Source organism: Scyliorhinus canicula, chromosome 4 (genome assembly GCF_902713615.1).
Source record: "Scyliorhinus canicula chromosome 4, sScyCan1.1, whole genome shotgun sequence".
Classification (NCBI taxonomy): Eukaryota; Metazoa; Chordata; class Chondrichthyes; order Carcharhiniformes; family Scyliorhinidae; genus Scyliorhinus; species Scyliorhinus canicula.
Genome location: NC_052149.1, coordinates 207,840,892 through 207,856,596, shown reverse-complemented (window position 1 = coordinate 207,856,596; position 15,705 = coordinate 207,840,892).

Sequence of the window (15,705 nt, the reverse complement as noted above, 5' to 3'; positions counted from 1 at the left end):
AGGCCATTCGGCCCATTGAGTCTGCATTGGCTCTTGGAAAGAGCACCCTACCTCCACCCTATCCCCATAACCCAGTAACCCCACCTAACACTAAAGGCAATTTGGACCCTAAGGCCAATCCACCTAACCTGCACATCTTTGGACTGTGGGAGGAAACCGGAGCACTCGGAGGAAACCCACCCACACACGGGGAGAACGTGCAGACTCCACACAGATCGTGACCCAAGCTGGGAATCAAACCTGGGACCCTGGAGCTGTGAAGCATTTGTGCTAACCACTATGCTACCGTGCCAATAGAATGGGAGGTACTTTCAACCTCAGAGGAGGAACGTGACTGGCAATATTGGATTGAACACCCATTATACACCCTGTCTGATTTATCTTACCAATGGGGATCAATGAGGGGCAGCAGGGTAGCATGGTGGTTAGCATAAATGCTTCACAGCTCCAGGGTCCCAGGTTCGATTCCCGGCTGGGTCACTGTGTGGAGTCTGCACGTCCTCCCCCTGTGTGCGTGGGTTTCCTCCGGGTGCTCCGGTTTCCTCCCACAGTCCAAAGATGTGCGGGTTAGGTGGATTGGCCATGCTAAATTGCCCGTAGTGTCCTAATAAAAGTAAGGTTAAGGGGGGGTTGTTGGGTTACAGGTGTAGGGTGCATACGTGGGTTTGAGTAGGGTGATCATGGCTCGGCACAACATTGAGGGCCGAAGGGCCTGTTCTGTGCTGTACTGTTCTATGTTCTATGTTTTATGAGGGCCCAGTTCAACACTTTTGGTTTTACATCAGTTCCACCCATCCCCCACTGACCCTGACCCTGCCCCTCTTGCCCCCCCCCCCCCCCCCCCCCATCCCCGCTCACAGAATTTGAAAGTCTTGCCTTATGCTCCTACATAACATGAGCTGAAAATAAACTGCTTCCGCTGGTGTTGATGGAAAGGCTAAATCAGTTTTATATACATCACTGTATGCACACCGCAATCAACATTGATTCATTTCGAACTTCCCTGAAGACAGACGATGAAATTACCGTTGTTGCCATTATTGCCCAAATATTTAACACCCATTCAATAAGTTGTTTACTACCTCAGTTAAGTCATGAAGAGAGGAACTTAATTCAAGCATTTTAGGGGTTTGGAAATAATATTGGAACAGTAAATTCTACTCCGAATCTGAGTCTGCCAAAGGTAAAACTTTGCACATTTATATTGTCCATCTGAGAAGCTGAGAATTTCCCTTTGTGTTTATTATGGGGGGGCTTCCAGGAAGAGGTCTCTCTTATGGGGGGAGTCTTTGGTGGGGGTCTCTGCAATTGGGGGGTCTCTGCTCTGGTGGGGGTGGGGGGGGGGGTGGATGTGGAGAGATCTGGTGGGGGTGGGATCAGCAGGATTTGCATTCTGGGGGTCTGAGGTGGCCCTCTGATAGACTTTGGGGCCAGCTCCCTTAAAGAGATTCCCCCTTGGCCCACCGCAAGGTCGCCATGTCAGGGCCATGTTTGTAAATACCGTCACCAATTCGCACCCACATGAATACATAGATACATGGAAGATAGGAGCAGGAGGAGGTCTTTTGGCCCTTCAAGCCTGCTCTGCCATTTATCACAATCATGGCTGATCATCCAACTCAATAGCCTAATCTTGCTTTCTCCCCATATCCTTTAATTCCAGTTGCCCCAAGTGCTATATCTAGCCGCCTCTTGAATATATTCAATGTTTTAGCCCAGAGGACCAGAGAATCACACAGGCTTGGAAAATGTGGTGTACAGCCCTTTAATTGGATGCGAATGGGTCTAAATGACCCTTTGCATCCTCCCGCTGGTGCGAGGCACGAACCTCGACGCCGACGCCAGCGGGGGACCGGAGCATTTTTGCCAACGCTGGATTCTTCGCCGCGTCGGGAACTCCACTACCAGTGCCGGACAGCAGAGTATCCAGCCCAATATATTTATGAATAGGTGCTCCCCTGAGGGGACTATGTTGTGCTACAGCACTCTTGGATAGTATCACTGACAGTGAGTCCTCTTAACTTCACTGGAGATGCTCGATTGAACATATTGGGGTCAGAGTGGAAAGCATCAGGTTAGCCTTTGAACTCATTTGGGAACATTCCATCGCAGGAAATTATTCCATGTCTAGAATCTGCATCCCGTTTTACCTCAGGTTACCAGGAGTCAGATTGTCCTGGCATAGTGCTCAAGTGGATTTGATTTGGTCCCATTTTGATCCACTGTTTACTGTGGAAGCAATTTCTTCTTTTTAAAAATAAATTTAGAGTACCCAATTATTCTTTTTCCAATTAAAGGGCAATTTAACGTGGCCAATCAATCTACCCTGCACATCTTTGGTTTGTTGGGGTGAAACCCACGCAGACATGGGGAGAATGTGCAAACTCCACACGGACAGTGACCCAGGGCCGGGATTCGAACCCGGGTCCTCAGCGCCGCAGTCCCAGTGCTAAGCACTGCACCACGTGCCACCCCCAAAACAAAAGTCAAAACAAAAATCTGCAAAGTCTAATGCCCACAAAAATTCTAACAAAAGGTGCTCCCTTAGATTTTGATTCATTTTAGATGCTTTTACAGTGGGAACATTTGAATTTGGATTGCACGGGATTGCACATTGCTGAAACAACCTTTTTTGAAACCAAATTGTCGATCCCTATATTTTGGGACTGCGATCCAGCTGTCAGGATAAATGAGCTGGATTTGGAAGTAGAAGCACAAAAATGATAATGTATATGATCCCAACTATAAAATGCTTCAAACTGTTGCAATTGACTAATGCTGATAATCTGATGGTGGTTAAATAGTATCCTCTAGTGGCTTCCATTATGGACTTTCTCCATGGAAAGGAATCAGGATTTTACTTCTCAAGGAGAGTTTGTAAAGTTTAAAATTTCTAAGCTGGAAGCAAATTTTCCTTCTACTCCTTCAGTGCCAATGCCTAATTACAGATTAAAAGAAAAATTCTCGTCATTGACCCCGGAAACTCTTAAAGTTGTTTTTCACTCGAGGAAGCTTCTGTTCTGTGACTGACATAACTCCCTGTATCACAAAAGTGTCTGGGTGTGATTATCAAAATAGAAATCACAGCCATATATTGACATATGGATCTCTGTTTATTTTTTAAAAGGCTGTATTTTAAAAGCAAAATAAGTAAGATTAATTTAAGATTACACTCATGCAGTTCTTAAATCACGAACTGACATTGTGGAAAAGGCCATTTGGTCCATTGACAGTATTATTACAAGCACCGTGACTCACATTTTACTATCATGTATTTTTAATCGTACGGATTTTGCCTCTAGCAGCATATCTGAAGGCGAATGGAGTTTTGTCCTGCATTGCTAGAGGGATGGAGTTTAAGACTAGGTAGGCTATGCTGCAACTGTATAAGGTGTTAGTGAGGCCACACCTGGAGTATTGTGTTCAGTTTTGGTCTCCTTACCTAAGAAAGGACGTAATAGGGCTGGAGGGTGTGCAGAGGAGATTCACTAGGTTAATCCCAGAGTTGAGGGGGTTAGATTACAAGGAAAGATTGAGTAGACTGGGACTTTACTCGTTGGAATTTGTATGCCGGGGGGATCTTATAGAAACATATAAAATTATGAAGGGAATAGATAGGATAGATGTGGGGAGGTTGATTCCACTGGCGGGTGAAAGCAGAAATAGGAGGCATATTCTCAAAATAAGGGGAAATAGATTTAGGATTGAGATTTAGGACCAAATATAGGAGGAAGTTCTTCACCTAAAGGGTTGCAAATCTATGGAATTCCCTTCCCAGTGAAGCGGTTGAGGCTTCTTCATTAAATGTTTTCAAGGTAAAGTTAGCTAGTTTTTTGAAGAATAAAGGGCGTGATTCTCCGCACCCGCGAGAAATCGTGAGGCTGGCGTCAAAAACGGGCGGGTTTGACGCCAGCCTCCGCCCCCCCAACCGGGAACCGATTCTGCTCCCCGGTCGGGGCTAGCATCGCGCGGCCGTGAACTCCGGCATTGCGGGCTTAACGAATTTCGTTAAGCCCGCTAGCCAGAGTTAGCGACAGCTGACGCGTCAGGTGACGTCAGCCGCGCATGCGCGGATTGGACGACTCCAACCCGCGTATGCACGGATGACGTCATCACGCATATGCGTGAAACCCGCGCATGCGCGGGCCGGTATGCCCCTCTGCCGCCCCGCGAATGGATACAGTGGGGCGGCGGAAAGAGAAAGAGTGCGCGGGGTAAGTACCCGCTGCCCGCGATCGGTGGGCACCGATCGCGGGCCCATGGCACCCTTGGCACGGCCGTGGTACTGCCGTGCCAATCGGTGCCATGGTTCCCCAGATCGGGACATTACGGCCGTTTTTACGAACGGTCAGACCAGGTGTGATTTATGTTCATAAAAACGGTTGTAAAGGCCTTGGAAATCGGCCCATCGGCCAGGGGAGAATCGCTGCTCGCCGTAAAAAAACGGCGGGCAGCGATTCGTGTCGGGAGGCGGGCGTGGGGGGGGGGGGGAGAATAGCGGGAGGGCGTCGGACCAGCGTGGCCGTAAAAATTTACGCCGCCCGCTATTCTCCGCCCCGTCGTGAGTGCGGAGAATTCCACCCAAAGGAATTAAGGGTTATGGTGTTTGGGCAGGAAAGTGGAGCTGTGTCCACTAAAGATCAGCCGTGATCTTATTGAATGGCGGAGCAGGCCCGAAGGGCCAGATGGCTTCGTCCTGCTCCTAGCTCTTATGTTCTTACGTCTGGTAAGTTAATGCATCACCTTTAAAGAAGCTCTTCCTGATGTTGATGATTTTTTGCAAATTTAAAGTGCCCAATTATTTATTTCCCAATCAAGGGGCAATTTAGCTTGGCCATTTCACCTACCCTACATATCTTTGGGTTATGGGGGTAAGACCCATGCACACATGGGGAGAATTTGCAAACTCCACACGGACAGTGACCTGGGGCCGGGATCGAATCCGGGTCCTCGGCGCCGTGATGTTGATAGTTTTTTTCATATATATGTATGTTCTAAATTTGTATTTTTAGCCTTTATATGATTTGCTTCGATACATTCTGGGTTCATATAACTACATTTTAATTAGTTCTTCCTGGGCCGTAAAATTTGATCATCCCTAATTATTCCTCAGAGCTGATCCCTGGTACATGTTGGATTGGTCTTGTTCCTCTGTGTCCTCAGTAAAGTATGTAGTTCATTTTTGCAATGTGTTCGATTAAGGATTGAATGCTCTACTCCACATGGTTAATTGGTGCTTTGTAAAGCCATAGCAGACCAACACTCTATTAGGAGTTTGAATTACATTGCCATTTTTTCTTGATATTAAAAGTGACATGCATCATTCCGATCACACTCAGATCCTTTTATGACTCTCTTCTAATTCCAGTCCAACAATTGTGTTGTTAGACTGTGCAGTTTTTGACCGCAGCAATGCTTTACATTTATCGGTGTTAAATCTCATATATCACCCATCTTCCAGTCCTTTATGCCGTATCTGGGCGACAAAATAATACTTTACAAAATATTTTTCTCCTTTCAAAATCTCCTTGGGCAAGATTCTCCGGTGCCCCAGCCGTGGGTTTCTTGGTCGCGCACCTTTCGCTGATGGCGGGATTCTATCTTCCCGCCACTTGTTAATTAGATTTCCCATTATAACCACCCCATGCTGCCAGAAAACCCACTGGGAGGAGGCATTGCTGGCGGAAAAAGTGAATTGCAATGATCAGAGAATTCCGCCCAGGGGCCTGTCTATGGTCTGGAGGCGGTATTTTGAGCTGTATAGCTTTAGAGTGAGAATTTGTACTGGTAGTGGTGTCAATAATTTGGAATGGTAATGCTACAATGTTGAAATGCATTTTTAAAGAATATTTTCTTCTATAAGGTATTGGCAACTTTGAATAAGTTTAGTAACAACACCAAGTCACAACTCATTTTAACAAATGTATTACAAATTGAATGATAAATCAACCTTCCCCAGCTTAGAACAGGTGCTCCATTGTCAATGGAAGACTTTGTCCCTTGCTAAAATTTGAAACATTATAAGAATAATTTCAGCCTTCTTACAAGCTTTTGCTTGGTTTGTTTGCTTTATCATTTCTGATTAAACAATCACCCATATAAATCATAGACTATCAAAGCAGACAAATTATTATTGCTATTGACATGTCCAGTCATTAAAATAATGGACAGAGAAATAGTTTTGAACATGTCAAGCATTCAATTGCTGATTTCCCCAATAATAGTTTCTAATTTAACATGTTTTTCATATCAAGAAATAAAGCTGTGAGACAATTATAATGACTATACTGAGAAAAGTGATGTGTTGCAAAAGCTTTTCATCTTGCATTCATCAGAACAAATGCAAAAATGCCAAACTTCAAATGCTCAGGACAGTTTCTACTACAAGGGTGCTGATTGATTGTCGTGTCAAATTTGATTTGTCAGGGTGTTGCCATGAAGAAAGCTATGGGGAGCTATAGGCTTTCCAATCGCCAGGGTAATTCAAAAAAGGCACAAGGCTACAACAATAACTGATTTAAGATAATTAATCTAGTTAGTAACCTGGTCCATTTACACTTGCTGGAAGTGGAATATATTTAAATGCAAGATTTGGTGCAAACAAAAGGGATATGTTCAAGCAAAGAACAAAGAAAGACCAAAGAAAGGTACAGCACAGGAACAGGCCTTCGGCCCTCCAAGCCTGTGCTGACCATGCTGCCTGTCTAAACTAAAATCTTCTGCACTTCCGGGGTCCCAATCCCTCTATTCCCATCCTATTCATGTATTTGTCAAGATGCCCCTTAAACGTCACTATCGTCCCTGCTTCCACCACCTCCTCCGGCAGCGAGTTCCAGGCACCCACTACGCTCTGTGTAAAAAACTTACTTCGTACATCTGCTCTAAACATTGCCCCTCTAAAGCCTTGAAACTTTTGTGAATTACTTGGGAATTTGGGGAGCCTACAGTTCCACGTTGCTTTCTCCATGGCAATTGCCTCAGCCAATCAGAGTCGACTTGCCAATCAATTAGCACCCTTTCCTGCTATGGTACAAATAGTTGTACTCATTTGAACTTTGACATTCAAGACAAAAGTTTTGACGACATTCTTTCTTTTCACCAATATTACATTTATACTGGAAGATAAGTGGAAAATATATTTTTGTACAATGTTTTATACATTTTGTAGTGTTTCATGTATGATCAATGGAGGTCAAGTAGTCAAATATGTACCAATTGTACTTCACGATTGTACTGACAAATAAAGTACAGAATGAACTGAAGCAATGTAAGCATGATCACCAGTGCGAATGGTCATTCACATTGTAATAGCGTGTATAAAATTAATGGAGAACATATTACTGTAAAACTCAAGGTAGAATTATGGAATGCCTGATAGAGGACGGAATTTTCTGTTTTTAATGCAGTGTCGCAACAGGCAGGGAAAGTGGTGTTGAAGCCGTCGACCCTAATGGCGGTTTTCTCCAGTGTATTGTGAGGAAGTTCATCTCAGGATCAAAACTGATATCAAGGTTGTGAGCAATCTGGTTCACCACAGGTAGTGAGCAGGGGCAGGGTTGTAGTCAGGAGTTCATGGTAATAACGGAAGACAATGGTTTTGGTCTGCTCAACATATAGTTCGAGGACATTTCTGTTCATCCATGATTGGATGAGTCGAGACAGTGGACGGGCCAAGAAAGGTATGGCTGAGTTGTAACAGCAGATGTGTGGACACCGACACTGAGGTAGAGGGTGTGATTTAATCAAATGAAACAGAGTCCCATTTCGGGCGCGTTTAGCCAGCTGTTTAAACTAGACTCCGCTTCATTTCCTGGCCTTGGTGAAGAACCCTCTACCGAGGCTGCACTTAGTCTCATTTCCTGCCCTAACAAGCTCCGTTCACCAGTGCAGAAAGAGTTCAGGGCACCCTGTTTAAAGATCTCGGTGCAACAAATCCATGTTGTCAATTGGACGGATACACACATGCAATGTGTCCAGCCACAGGAATGGGACACAGTGCTAGGAACAGTCAACACAGGGGACTCGAAGCTTAAACAAAAGGGTGGATTTCAGAACTTTTCGAATTTGGAATTTCGAATAAGGGATACTCAACCCGTAGTGATTCTTATATTGATCCTTGTGGAACACCACCTTTTACCTTCTGCCACCTGGGAAACTACCAATTATGACAACTTTCTGCTTTGAAGCACGTTAATTGCCCATTCTGCTACTTCTCCACTGACTCTGCATTCTCTGTCGTTACTTATTACTCTCTTATGGTGTACCTGACCAGGGCTTTCTGAATTTTTCAAAACAAATCTATATAATACGTTTGTCTACTCTCTCTGTTACCCTTTTAAATATTCACTGAGGTTGCACTGACATGCAATCCACCTTCCAACTTTCATTAAAGCTGCGTAATATCGTAGCTCGTTTATCAGAACATTTTTGGGCGGCATGGTAGCACAGTGGTTCGCACTGTTGCTTCACAGCATCAGGGTCCCAGGTTCGATTCCCGGCTTGCGCCATTGTCTGTGCAGAGTCTGCACATTCTCCCCGTGTCTGCGTGGGTTTCCTCCGGGTGCACTGGCTTCCTCCCACAAGTCCCGAAAGACGTGCTTGTTAGGTGAATTGTACATTCTGAATTCTCCGTCTGTGTACCCGAACAGACACCAGAATGTGGTGACTAGGGGATTTTCACAGTAACTTCATTGCAGTGTTTATGTAAGCCTACTTGTGACACTAATACAGATAATTATTATTCTATTATTATTTATACCCCATCCCTAATTGTCCTTTCGAAGAGGGTGACCAGCCCTCTTATAGAAACACTGCAGTCCTTATTGTGCTGTTTGATCAGGGGCACCATTCAGCGGACCAAAGATAAAGTGGCTATGGCTGTCAGTGCGGGCAACATGAACAGGAGGACCACCATCGAATGTTCATTGAATCATAGAATTTACAGTGCTGAAGGAGGCCATTCGGTCCATCGAGTCTGCACCGGCCCTTGGAAAGAGCACCATACCCAAGTCCACACCTCCACTCTATCCCCGTAACCCAGCAACCCCACCCAATCTTTGTGGTCATGAAGGGCAATTTAGCCAATCCACCTAACCCGCACAGCTTTGGCATGTGGGAGGAAACCGGAGCAGCCGGAGGAAACCAACGCAGACACGGGGAGAATGTGCAGACTCCACAGTGACCCAAGCCAATACTAATGTTGGTGTAACGATCTCTAATAAGCTGCAATGGTGAGTAACCACCTCTCCTTGCATCAGTTCCGTCTGCCACCCCTTAAATTCACAACGTCCCCACCTCGCCCAAATCCACTGGCTCCGGTGTCCTTGAGCTGCATGCCAGAAAATGGAAATAGCTGCTCACCTCCTCACTTTCCCTCAGTAGTCATTGCAACAGCTTCACATTTTTGAAAAGGAGTACCAAACTACGCCTGTGTGACTTCTCGCTGTGGAGCCTGGCAAATCCCGGGAGGCACTACGCCTGTGTGACTTCTTGCTGTGGAGTCTGCCAAATTCCGGGAGACCTCTGCATTCGGCTTCAGTCTCATTAATGAGATTGAAATTAATGCATGATATTCTTGCCATTTTTGAGCATGACCGGAACTCAGCATCAGGAGTGGGCTGGGTGAATTGCAAAAAGGTTCATCCCCAGCCCAAATCTTCATTTTTCCCCTCCCTCTATTCACCTGGCACGCCCAGATCCGTGCTGGGTGCAACACGTTTGGTGAATCGTGCCCCAGGAGTGTTAGGTTTCTGACCCAGCACTGATGCAGGAAGAGTTCTATATTTCCAAATCAGACTGGTGTGCGACTTGAAGGTGAACCTTCAGACGTTAGTGTTCCCATGTGTCTGCCTTAGAATTTATGTGGATAAGTCTCTATTGAATAGTGGTTACCAGGATGTTTAAAATGGGAGATTCACTGATGGTAATCCCATTTAACATTAAGGGGAGGATGGTTACGTTCTCCCTTACTAAGATGTCCATTGCCTGGCATTTATGTGGAGCAAATATTACTTGCCACTTAACAGCCCAAACCTCAATGTTGTCTATTGTCTTATTGAGTCCAGGCACAGATTGATTCATTTATCTGAGGAGTTGAGAATGGAACTGAACATTGTGCAATCATCAGTGAAGAACCCACTTTATTATGGAAGGAAAGTGATTGATGAAGCAGCTGAAAGTTTTGGGCCGAGGCCATTACCCTGAGGAACTCTTGCAATGATGTCCCAGAACTGAAATGGTTGAGATTCAATGAATACCATTAATGCTTAGTCAGAGATCATTGAAATAAATTTGACATTTCCATCCCTGTGGTGAACATTCAGCCTTGACACACACCCAGCCGTACAGCTATCGTCAGAGAAAACTCAAACCTCATTATCTCTTCCTTGCTGTAACTGTCTTTCACCTCTTTTTGATAATTCTGACTCTCTTTCTGTTTGTTTTCTACTCTTTTTTAAAAATGTCTCCCTCTCTGTTTGCCTGTCACACACATTCCTTCATTATCAGTTTGCCTCTGACTGTATTTCTTACTCTTTCATCCTTTCCGTTTGTTCATTCTTCCCTACGTTTTCCCTCAGTACTTGCATAACTGGACACCTCTCTCAAATATTTCAGACGGGATACTCCGTGTCCGCCCAAGTAGACGCAGGAGGCTGGATTTTCCGCCATCGGGATGCTCTGTTTTGCCAGCAGCCCGTGGGTTTCCCGACGGCGTGGGGCTGTCCCACAATGGGAAACCCCATTGACCGGCCGGCGTAACGGAAGATCCCGCCGGCGTGGTGAACCGGAAATGTGGCGCGGCGGGGCGGATAATCCAGCCCAGGATTTGCAATGGCCTGCAGAACCCCGCTTTGGGCTGAATTTGGAATCAGCGCCGGGCGGCAGACCCATCGTGAGTCTCCGGGTCTGCCGCACCGACCACAGCGGGTTTCCCGATGTCCCATTTGGGCTTTTCGCCCCAACCGGGCAGGACCATGCGAATAGTTCATTGGAGTTATTTTGTACTTCATTGACTGACAGGACAGACCTGCACAAGGTGCACCTTGCAAGCCCTCGGGCTGCAAGCCAGCTGGGATGCTCCTGCGCACACCCCCCCCCCCCCCCCCGACCCCCGTGCCCCTACCCGCAAGCCGAGAGTGTTGCTGCCATGATTTGGTGCAGTCCTGAGGAGCGAGGACCAGGCGGCTTGGAGCCCGAAGGTTTGCAAGGTAATAAGTACCCTCTCAACAGTTGCCAAGGGGGGTCCTTTATGGGAGGTGCCCCTCGCCTGAAGTGTGGTGACCCTTAGGTTAGATCTTGACACTGTACGTGTCAAGTTTGAACATTCTCCCCGTGTTTGCGTGCGTTTCGCCCCCATAACCCAAAAGATGGGCAGAATAGGTGGGTTGTGCACGTTAAATTGCCCCTTAATTGGAAAAAAATGAATTGGGTACTCAAAATTTTTTTTTTTAAAATAAGTTACCATGATAGTGAATAAGAAACAGAAATCCAATAAAGGCAAGTTTCACTCCAGCTTCCGACCCCTTTTTGCCTAAGATACTGGTCATTTGCCCCAAAATAGACAATCGGCCACATTCTTAGTTCTTGAGACGAAGTGTTGACGTCGGGATAGTGGACTTCAATTACAGCAAAACTGGCGCCGCACCTGGACCGATTCAGCAACGGTTGAAGGGCTAGCACCGGCATTCGATTCCAAGGAGAAACGGTGTCGGATTCGCCGGCACCTGGATTGGCACTCAGGAGGCTGACAAGCTGCAGCCACAGATTCACACTCCACTCCCCACACACACACTCATCCCAACCAACAAGATGGCACTGGTTGCGCTGGAGCGCGCCCATACCCTTCATGGATTGGCTGGGGCCAGAGGGTCCCAGAGGGTCCCTAGGAAGGGTGGGCCTGGGGGGGGGAGCACCTGTGGACCTAAGTTCACAGTGAGCAGGCTGCGGCAATGGTGTTCCGTGCCCTTCCACCTTTGCCATCCCCCTCTACACCCCGGCCAGTGGCGCAGCTGTTATCAAACTATGGCGATGTTGGACACTTTCCGTACCCCCTCTCTCCCCCTCAGCAACCACGGTGCCTGTTTCAGGATTTGTGAAAGCACAAGTGACACTTGCCGCCGGGAATATCCCCCAGTGGAGGCAGAGAATTGTGGAGGCCCCAGGGAATGACAGGTCAGGCTCGCTAATGATATGCCAACGGCATTTACTGGACGTACGGAGTGGGCACCACGGTAGCATTGTGGATAGCACAATTGCTTCACAGCTCCAGGATCCCAGGTTCGATTCTGGCTTGGGTCACTGTCTGTGCGGAGTCTGCACATCCTCCCCACGTATGCGTGGGTTTCCTCCAAGTGCTCGGGTATCCTCCCACAGTCCAAAGATGTGCAGGTTAGGTGGATTGGCCATGATAAATTGCCCTTAGTGTCCAAAATTGCCCTTAGTGTTGGGTGGGGTTACTGTGTTATGGGGATAGGGTGGAGGTGTTGACCTCGGGTAGGGTGCTCTTTCCAAGAGCCGGTGTAGACTCGATGGGCCGAGAGGCCTCCTTCTGCACTGTAAATTCTATGATAATCTATGAATGCATTGGCGCCGATACTGAGACACTGGGGAATTGCGATTTAGCATTAACCCGGTGCCAGCCACAATCTCGGCGTCAAAACCGATTCGCGATTCTGGCATCGGCCGACGGGAATCCCGCCCCATGACTTTTCATTTCTCATCGATGTCTTGAGAAACTTTTTTCCACAAAGTTACTTTACTAATTCATGCCACTAGAGGGCAGTAAATACCATGTAAACTTCTACTGTCAGCATTTGCCTTTGTATTGTAACACTTACACGATTCATCAAGTTTCACAATCATTTCACTCAACAAGAGCTGGACAGGATGTTTGTCCAAATGAACGAGATTAATTGTCACAAAATATCAGATGAACACTGAAGAGAAAGAAAGTTTAACCCAAACGAGCAAGACCCTACAGCCCCACCCCATCACGCTATAAAATGGATTAATCATATCATAATCATTTACAGTGAAGAAGGAGGCCATTCGGCCCATCAAGTCTGCACCGACCCTGGGAAAGAGCACTCCACTTAAGCTTAAACTCATGCCTTCACCCTATCCCCATAACCCAGCAACCCCCCTTTACCTTTTTGAACACAAAGGGCAATTTATCATGGCCAATCCACCTAACCTGAACATCTTAGAACTGTGGGAGGAAACCGGAGCACCAGAAGGAATACCACACAGACACGGGGAGAACTTGCAGACCGGACACAGACAGTGACCCAAGCCACAAATCGAACCTGGGACTCTGGAGCTGAGAGGCAACCGTGCTAACCACTATGCTACCGTGCTGTCCTCCTTGCAGCGTGCATGTTTAGTGCATGAAGAACCCCCTAATTTCAATGTTTCCCTTTGTCATGTTAGACTCTGTGCAGATGAAACTGAATTTTGATGAGGTTACAAAACGGACAGTAGATTGGCTGCCACACCTGATTAATCTTTCTATTACAGTCAGTGAAATAGCATTCAAAATGTGGCTGCCTCTCAGGCAGAAAGCTGTAGTTTTGGGGTCCACTTCAGAACATGATTAATGCTGACACTTCAGTGTATTACTCAGGAGAGCTGCACTGTCAGAGGTGCTGTCTTTCTGATGAGACATATAAACCTGTTAGGTGGGCACAAAAGATCGCGGAATCACAGCACAGGAGGAGTCCATTCAGCTCATTGTAACTGTGTTGTATCTCCAAAAGAGCAATTCACACAGTGCCACTCTCTGGCCTTCTCCCAATCGCCCTGCACACTCCAATTCCATCTTAAAAGCCTCGATTGACACTGCCTCCACCAAACTCTCAGATTGTACATTCTAGATCTAAACCATTCACTGTGTGAAAACCTTTTCCCTCATTTCACCATTACCACTTATGCCAAAAAATGGATCTGCGTGCTCCGGTTCCCGATTCCTCCACTAATGGGAACAGTTACTCCTTATCCACTCCAACCAGACCCCTCGGGATTTTGAATACCTCTAGCAAATCATCTCTACTGAGTGACTAATCCCTGGAACAATTCTCCTATATTTTTTTTACACCCTATCTAATGCCTTCTCATCCTTCCTAAAGTGTGATGCAATATTCCAGTTGAGACTGAGCCTGTTATATACAAATTTAATGTAACGTCATTGCTTTTGTACTCTATGCCCCTATTTATCCAGCCCAAGATGTAGTTTGCATTGCAAACCAAGCTCTCAGTCTGCCCTGTCACCTTTAATGATTTATGCGCATATACATTCAGGTCCCTCTGCTCCTGTAGCCCTTTAAAATTATATTGGCATGGATAGGTTTGCCAGCTAACAGGAAACAGAGGCTAGGATATTACCGCACCACCAGGGCATGTCTATTCGCTCCCCCCCCATCCCAACTGACGTTTAATTTGGTGGGATCGTAGGATCCGTTGGGAAGCCAGAGTAGGCATAAATGGGGCATTTCCTGATTGTCAGGATGTGACAAGAGGTGTGCCACAGGGATCAGTGTTGGGACCTCAACCCTTTACAGTTTATATAAATCATTTGGATGAAGGGACCGATGTCATGGTTGCTGAATTTGCTGATGACTAAAAGATATGTAGGAAAGTAAGTTGTGAGGAGGACATGAGGAGGCTACAAAATGATATAGATAGATTAGGTGAGTGGGCAAAGAGCTGGCAAATGGAATACAATGTGGGAAAATGAGAAGTTGTCCATTTTGGCAGGAAAAATAAATTAAAGAAGCACATTATCTAAATGGCGAGAGATTGCAGAGCTCCAAGATGCAGAGAGGCCTGGGTATCTTGGTGCATGGATCGCAAAAGGTTATCTGCTGGAGTTTAGAAGAGTAAGAGATGAATTGATTGAGGTGCCACACAAAAGGTTGCTGCATAAGATAAGATGCATGGCGTTAAGAGTTTCCTCCCACAGTCCAAAGACGTGCAGGTTAGGTGATTGGCCATGTTAAATTGCCCTGAGTGACCAAAAAGGTTAGATGGGGTTATTGGGTAACGGTGATAGGCTTAAGTGGGTCGGTGCAGACTTGGTGGGCTGAATGGCCTCCTTCTGTACTGTATGTTCTATGTTCTAGTAGCATGGATAAAGGATTGGTTAATTAATAGAAAGCAAAGAGTGGGGACTAATGGGTGTTTCTCTGGTTGGCAATCAGTAGCTAGTGGTGTCCCTCAGGGATCTGTGTTGGGCCCACAATTGTTCACAATTTACATAGGTGATTTGGAGTTGGGGACCAGGTGCAATGTGTTCAAGTTTGCAGATGACACTAAGATGAGTGGTAAGGCAAAAAGTGCAGAGGATACTGGAAGTCTGCAGAGGGATTTGGATAAGTTAAATGAATGGGTTAGGGTCTGGTAGATGGAATACAATGTTGACAAATGTGAGGTTATCCGTTTTGGTAGGAATAACAGCAAAAGGGATCATTATTTAAATGACAAAATATTAAAACAAGCTGCTATGCAGAGGGACCTGGGTGTCCTAGTGCATGAATCGCAAAAAGTTGGTTTAAAGGTGCAACAGGTGAAGAAGGCGAATGGAGTTTTTTCCTTCATTGCTGGAGGGATGGAGTTTAAGACTAGGGAGTTTATGCTGCAACTGTATAAGATGTTAGTGAGGCCGCACATGGAGTATTGTGTTCAGTTTTGGTCTCCTTACCTGAGAAAGGA